Genomic DNA, 7,729 nt, shown 5'->3' on the forward strand with positions numbered 1-7,729 from the left:
AAAAAAAAAAAAAAAAAAAGATTTACAGCCTCAGAAACCCTATGGTCATATGAGTCTGAACCAACTCCATGGCACATTACCACCACCACCATCCAATCTAGGCTCGACTGAGCAACCGGTGACTCCTGGGGCCTGTCTCAAATATATGAGCTGGGCCAAGTAGATTTTATCTTTCTTAACATGGGATGTAGAAGGAATTGGTACCAGCTAAGATGGGAGTGGTACTGTGGGTTAATGCGCCAGACTGCAAAGCCGTCTGAACTACAAGTTCAGCAGTTCAAGTTCACCAACAGCTCCTCAGAATCCCTATACAAGGTCGCTAGGGGTTGGAACTGACTCAATGGCACTTAACAACAATAAAGATGGGAGCCGCAGCTGAAATTCATGAGGTAGCATCAGGCATGGAAAGCCCTGTTGGTGGAAGCTGAAGTATGAGCTATGTGCCATTGAGTCAGCTCTGACTCACTGAAATCCCATATAGGGTTTGTGAGGCTGTAAGTCTTTAAAGGAGCAGAAAGCCTCATCTTTCTCCTGTGGAGTAGCTGGTGGATTTGAATTGCTCACATTGCTGTTTGTAGCCCAACATGTAACCCACTGTGCTAGCAGGGCTCCTCTGAAGTGTGAGAAAGCAGCAAAAATCAGTTGGTAGTACAGAAAGAAGTACCATGTTGGGATAGCTGAAACACATTAATGGTGGAGCCTGAAGATTCTGGTGTTGCGCTGTAGGGTAAGCGCAGAACCACAAGGTTGGTGATTCAAATTCATCAGCTGCTCCTCGCAAACCCTCTACTGGATCACTATGAGTCGGAGCCGACTTGATGACATGTAACAACAACAACAAGGATTCAGCAGCCCCCCACTGAAGCCCCTAAAGTCCAGTTTCTGTTTGTTGAGGTGATTCCTACTAATGAGTGTCAGAGTAGAAGTATTGCTCCATAGGGTTGTTGAGGTTTTTTTTGTTGTGACTTGAGTGAAGGTTAACAGACAAGATCATCAGCTTTGCATTCAATAAATTTATGCTTTGCTTCATCTCAGTGCAACAACGGTTATCCTATTTCCTTCCTGTGGCTTCCCTTTTACATCTTATATTTTGCAAATGAACAAAGCAAAAATACTTCATGGACATATACAAAATAAAAAATATGTCCTAAGGACATATTCAGCAAGCCAGCCTACTGCCCACAGACACGCAGCCTTACTTAGTCCATGGGCCTAGAATCCAAAGCTGCTCTATTTCTACATGCCACTATCTCTGCCGTCACAGATTTTCTAGGTAGGATCTCATGCTCCACCCATGCTCTTCCTTCTTGGTGGTTTTAGGATCATCTGTTCCGGAAATGAAAGATTAACTAACTACTCCCCCCGTTAGTTACACATCTTCTACAATTACAGTTGTGACAATCACAAACTATCCTGTGAGCAATTACTCACAATTGAATCATAAAATCCTCTGACCCCCTTTACCAGATCCATCTGGAGAAGAGGAAACTATTCATTGGGGATTCTATCTTATCTACCTCATTCTGAAACTAAGTCAATTAATGAAAGCTTGTAAGCCAGTCACTTCATGTCTTTATGACCCCCTATTTTTGATAGCCAGTGTCCACTACTCATCTGTCAGTTTGTCATACTGTGGTGGCTTGCATGTTTCTGTGATACTGGATGCAAGGCCATGGGTATTTTAAATACCAGTAGGGTCACTCACAGTGGGTTGGTTTCAGCTGAGCTTCCAGACAAAGACAGACTAGGAAGAAGGAAAGACGGACAAACTTCCAAATATTCAGCCACTGAAAATGTTATGAGCAGCAATGGAACACTATTAGCACTAGAATACTCAATACTGAAACATGATGAAGAGCACCAGAATATTGTCAGATATAATGTCAGAATATGAGCACCTCAGGTTGGAAGGCACTCAAAATATGACGGGAAGAGCTGCCTTCTCAAAGTAGAGTTGACTGTGATGACGCAAATGGAGTAAAGGCTTCAGGACCTTCATTTGCTGATGGGGCACAACTCAAAATCAAGAAAAACAGCTGTAAACATCCATTAATAATCAGAGCATGGAATGCATGAAGTATGAATCCAGGAAGATTGGAAATTGTCAAAAATGAAATGGAACACATAAACATTGCTATCCTAGGCATTAGTGAGCTGAAATGGACTAGCAATGGCCATTTTGAATCTGACAATCAGATGGTGTACTATGCCAGGAATGATCATTTGAAGAGGAATGGGGTCACATTCATCATCAAAAAGAACAAACATATTAAGATCTGTCTTGAAGTACAACAGTCTGTGATAGGATAATATCCATACACCTAGAAGGAAGACCAATTAATACCGTTATCATTCACATTTATGCACCAACCACTAAAGCCAGTGATGATGAAATTGAAGAATTCTATCAGCTTCTTCAGTCTGAAATTGATCAGACATGCATTCAAGATGTATTGATAATTATTGGCAATTGGAATGCAAAGGTTGAAAACAAAGATCAGTGGTTAGTGATTTATGATGTCTTCTTTGTACCTTCCCACCCAGAGGGACAAGCCACTTCTTGCTCTGAGCTCTCACAGCACTCTTTGAATATCAGAATGACTTGTGAGCATATGTTTACACCTCCATCTCCCTGACTGATTTGTCTTTTATTCAGGACAAGAATTGAGACAGGGACAGAGTAGGGGGAAGGGTCCAGAAATTATAATTAAACACGGACCACTTATTAATCGAAATCTTGTAACCAAAGTCTTGGAGTTCTGGTGTGGCGCTGTAGGATAAGCACTGGACCACAAGGTCCATGGTTCAAACCTACCAGCTGCTCATTGAAAACCCTATATAAGGTGACTATGAGTTGGAATTAACTCGACAGCACTTAACAACAACCAAACTCTTGAAGAATGTTGAGGCCTACACCCCTCCTTCCTTGGGCAATTGTAAAGATGTTCGGGACATGTCCTGGGCCATAGTTAAGCAACCACATCCTGAGACATGCCGTTAAAGAAAACTGCTCATTAAAATTCCATTTTCTATGGTGCTTGCTATTAAGGAAGACCACCCGTTAAAATTCTATATTTTTACTTCCTTGTGAGCCATTTTTCAAGTCTGACTGGTTTACCTAGTGCTGTAGGCATAACTTTAAGGGTCAAAACTTCTACTTGGGCAAAGGAGAATGTTAGCCCCTGTGAGAAGTCTGAATTTAGAGTACTGAAGAACCACGCACGCTCGACATCCCAGAATAAGGTCTGTCTGCTCCTACCAGAGGCCTTTGTAGTGGAATCCATCTTGAAGAAATGCTTCACACACACCCAATTAACATGACCCCTCCTAAACAGAAATCCCCACCTATCCCTATGAATAAACATGATGCCTTTTCCATACTCAAAACCTTTTCAACCTCAATAAAGCCTTTGTTCGGGAGACTAGGGTTAAGCATTGCGTTAAGCCTTCCCTGTCTCCACTTGTCTCTTTCCTATAATAAAATTTGCTCGTATGGAAGCTCTGCCTCAGTAGAAGGTAAGACCCCTCCACTTCTTGAAGAGTGGAGACACGGTTGATGCTCATTATAGCAGATTCATGTCTTCTATTTAAAAATATTATCATACAATAAAATGGATTTTTTTTCTTCTCATGTACAGTTATATGAATTTTAACACATATATAGATTAATATGGCATGGTAGAATAAGTACTGGACTGCTAACCTTAAGGTTGACAGTTCAAACCCACCAGTTGCTCTTCGGAAACCCTGTACAGGTTGTGTTGGAACTTAACAGCAGCAACATAAATTTGTGTGGTGTTGGTGGAGTCCGTTCCAACTCATAGTGACCCAGTACAGGGTTTCCGAGGCTGTAAATCTTTACAGGAGTAGAAAGCCTCCTCTTTCTTCCGCAGATTAGCTGGTAGTTTCGAACTGCTGATCTTGAGGTTAGCAGCCCAATTTGTAACCACCCTCGGAAACCCTGTTACAGGGTCGCTATGGATCGGAACCGACTCAACGGCACTTAACAACAACAACAACAATGCTACCAGAGATCCTTATAGATTTGTATAAGCACCACCATAGTCAGGATATTGAACAGTTCCATCACCACAAATAACTTGTATGCACTATCCTATTATAGATAAACCTTCCCTCCACCTTTACCTGCTAAAAATTAATGATCGGTCTTCCATCACAATAGCTTTGTCTTTTTAAAAATTCTTAATATCAGAGCATGTATTTATTGCACAACTAAGCACTGAAGTGAACTGGATTAAGATGAACTGGATGCTGCAACAGCTGCCCTTGGGTTTAGGTGGTGTTCCTTCATGGTCTTTGTTTTGCATGTGGCAAAGACATGAATTTTAGGGGGCCAAAGAGTGGAATGCCTTGGATTGAACTGTGTCCCTGCCCCCAAATATGTGTTAGCTTGGCTGTGACAGATTTTCAGTGGTTTGGCAGTTATGTAATGATGTAATGTGATGATCCCCATGATGTGATCTCATGTGATAAACCAGTAAGGGTATTAAGGGTGGGATGTAAGGGGAGTTTCCCTGGAGTGTGGCCTGCTACACCTTTTACTTACACGAAATAACAAGCTAGAGAAGTAAGCAGCGATCAGAGAGGCCTCCTACTACCAAGAAAGAGGAGCTGGGAGTGGAGTGTATCCTCTGAACCTGGGGTCTTTGCACTGTGAAGTTCCTAGATCCAGGGAAAGATTAATGCCAAGACACAGAGGAATCTCCAAGGCATGTTGGGCCTACAGATGCTAGAAGAAGACACTCTGAATTCAGACTTCTAGCCTCTTAAACTTTGTCCAAACCACTTCCTTCTGATGTTTCTGTCTTAGATAACTAAGACAGAATCCATGCCTGAATCTGTGGCATACTGTTTTTAGGTGTCTCATTTGACCATTATCAGTGATATTTTATCTTTGGCACTCCAGTTATTCTTTCTTTTGCCCTTGGCAGGGTAGCCACATTTGCCATAGATCAATTTCTGAAGCTTAGAGCCACAATGGAGGCACAATGTGTGAATCTTATTGCCATGCTTTCCAACCTTTGTCATCTCACTTCTGTCATATAAATGCCATATTAACGTCATATCAATGAATTCATACAACAGATGACCTTTTTTAGAGAAGCTTCTTTCGCTCAGCATAATGACATTGAAACTCATCCAAGTTGCGGCATGTATCCTTTTTTATGCTTCTTTTTCTTGCTCTGTAGTATACCATGGTATAGATGGATCACAGTTTGTTTATTCATTTACATATTGACAGATATTTAGTTTGCTTCTAGTTTGGGACAGTTATGAATAGAGCTGCTATAAACATTTGTATACAGTTGTTGTGTGTATAAGTTTTCATTGCTCTAGGGTAAATTCACAGGAGTGGAATTGCTGGGTCATGGGGTTATAAGCTTTCCAATGTGACTGCACCATTTTGTTTCCCACCAGCATTATCAACATTCCAATCTGTGTCCTCACTAATACTTGGTATTGTCCGTGTTATTTATTTAACCCATTTGAATATATGTGTTAGGTCCCTAGAAAGCACAAACAGTTTGTGTTCAAGAGCTAATTTAAAAGCTTGGGGTTTTAACCCACTCAGCAGTACCGAGGAAGAAAAGGCCTGACAACCTGCTTCTGTTAAGATTGTTATTGTTGTTGTTGTGTGCCGTGGAGTCGGTCCCGACTCACAGCGACCCTGTACAGGGTTTTCGAGGCTATAAGTCTTTACAGGAGCAGAACGCTTCATCTTTCTCCCGCGGAACTGCTGGTAGTTTCAAACTGCTGACCTTGCGGTTCACAGCCCGATTCGTAACCACTACGCTACCAGATCTCCTTATGTGTGCATTGCATAGTGATTTTAATCTTCATTTCTCTAATGGCTTATTTACAATCCTTATATTCTTTTTGGTGAAGCATCAAATGTGATGCAGGCAGAAGCATGGGAAGCGCTACCTACCACACTGGGCCCTGCCCTTTCATGCTGCTCTTAGTAACCCTGAACTGAAGCTAGCCTCTTGAAGCCATTCCAGCAGACCCTCATAGGCTCACCAGTCTGCCAACTGCCAGACATGTGAGTGAGGCCATCTTGCACCCTCCATCCGAACTGGTCCAGAGCCAGAGAATTATTCAGCTGACCAACAGAATCATAAAGAATGATTAATGTTTATTGTTTAAACCACTAAGTTTTGGGGTTGTTAAGCAACAAAGCTTACCATTGGACAATTCTTAAAATGATTTCTAAAAATACCCACATAAAAATGGAAAAAGACATTTTTAAGTAACCCATTACTGTCATTCGAACATCATCAAGAAACTGCTTGGTATAGAGTCTACCTGGAGTGAAGAAACAGTGACCTATAGTTTCAGGGACAGGTAAAGGATGTCTGCTCTTGCCATTTTTATTCTACATTGTGCTGGAAATTCTAGCCAGTACAAAAGAAAAGAAAAAAGAACTAAATGCATCCATGTTAGAAATGAAAACGTTAAACTATCTTTAACCAAAAAAAAAAAAAAAGCTTTTTATTGTGAATTGACTGAAGGTTTACAGAGCAGATCATCAGTTTTACATTCAACAAATCATATACTTTATTTCATCTCGATTGCAGCCCCCTCAATGTAACATAACGTATCCTACTTTTTCTTTGTGTTTCTTATTTCTATTCCTCCTTAGAAATTTCCCTACTCATCTGAATTTTGTCCCTATGTAAATGTTGTCCCTTTAACCTTGAATGGTTGACCATTCTATGGTGTGCATACATCACTAGTGTTGTTGTCCCTGCTGTATACCTATCTATTGCTTGTCTGAAAACTGAGTCATGGGGTGAGTTCAGTTCCAGACTTGAAGGGTGATCAGTCTCTATCTGACCAGTAAGCCTGGTCTTTATTATGATTTTGAGTTTGATTCCACATTTTCTCCTAGTCTATCCAGAAACTTCTAATGTGATCCCTTTCAGAACAGTTGGCAGTGATAGCTGCACACCATCAAGTTCTTCTAGATGTTCACGTGGTCCATTAGTCTCTTGGACTAATTGTTTCCAAGCATTTGCAATCTTCATCACTCTTCTTTCCTCAGGACAAGGAGAGACCAATAGTTGTACCTTAGATGGCCGTTCTGAGCTTTTTAAGATCCCAGTCACTACTCGCCAAAGTAGAATATAGAATGTTGTCTTTGTGGGCTATGTTAAATTGTCTTCATTCTTAGAGAATGATCCTGTATACAGAAAATCCTATAAAAATTCACAAAAATAATTACTAGAACTAATAAGTGAGTTTATCAAAGTTGCAGGATACAAGAATAACACACAAAAATCAATTATATTTCTATATACTATCAACTGGAGTGCTGGACTGCTAACCACAAGGCCAGCAGTTCAAACCCACCCACCGGCTTCACCTCAGAAGAAAGATGAGGTTTTCAGTTCCCATAAGGATTTGCAGCCTCAAAACCCCTATACAGGGTTGCTATGAGTCAGAACCAACTGGATGGCACTTAACAGCATCATACTATCAATAATTTAATGCAAAAATGAAAAAAAAATCATCCCATTCACAATAGTTTTCAAAAGAATATTATACTGGGAAAAACAACAGTGAAGCTGCAAGCTAAGCCCTACAACGTTCAATAGACTCCTGTGAACCAGGGTGGAGACCTGGTTGGCCAGCAGTGTGGCAAGACCTGGGGACTCTTGGGCCCAGAGTCAGTGACATAGCCACAGAGGATTAGAGTGGAGAGTGA

The sequence above is a fragment of the Chrysochloris asiatica genome, unplaced genomic scaffold (assembly GCF_000296735.1).
Source record: "Chrysochloris asiatica unplaced genomic scaffold, ChrAsi1.0 scaffold00404, whole genome shotgun sequence".
Lineage (NCBI taxonomy): Eukaryota > Metazoa > Chordata > Mammalia > Afrosoricida > Chrysochloridae > Chrysochloris > Chrysochloris asiatica.